At 48.4% G+C, this 529-nt stretch overlaps 1 protein-coding gene across 10 annotated transcripts in view; it reads left to right on the top strand.

The window, feature by feature from the left end:
• ZNF25 (zinc finger protein 25) overlaps positions 1-529 on the top strand; it is a 28,931-nt gene that overhangs the window by 18,625 nt on the left and 9,777 nt on the right. The gene's annotated exons all lie outside the window — the stretch shown is intronic.

Consider the following 529-nt stretch of genomic DNA (forward strand, 5'->3'; position numbering starts at 1 on the left):
TCGTGAAGAGTCAGACATGACTGAGCGATTTCACTTAACTTTTCACTTTTCATGCACTGGAGAAGGAAATGGCAACCGACTCCAGTGTTCTCCCTGGAGAATCCCAGGGGCGGGGGAGCCTGGTGGGCTGCCGTCTACGGGGTTGCACAGAGTCAGACATGACTGAAGCGACTTAGCAGCAGCAGCAATACTCTATGGTGTATATGTACCACAGCTTTCTTACCCATTCGTCTGCTGATGGACATCTAGGTTGCTTCCATGTCCTGGCTATTATAAACAGTGCTGCGATGAACATTGGGGTACGCATGTCTCTTTCAATTCTGGTTTCCTCGATGTGTATGCCCAGCAGTGGGATTGCTGGGTCATAAGGCAGTTCTATTTCCAGTTTTTTAAGGAATCTCCACACTGTTCTCCATAGTGGCTGTACTAGTTTGCATTCCCACCAACAGTGTAAGAGGGTTCCCTTTTCTCCACACCCTCTCCAGCATTTATTGCTTGTAGACTTTTGGATCGCAGCCATTCTGACTGG

This window comes from Bison bison, unplaced genomic scaffold, assembly GCF_000754665.1.
Source record: "Bison bison bison isolate TAMUID 2011002044 unplaced genomic scaffold, Bison_UMD1.0 scf7180017864306, whole genome shotgun sequence".
Lineage (NCBI taxonomy): Eukaryota > Metazoa > Chordata > Mammalia > Artiodactyla > Bovidae > Bison > Bison bison.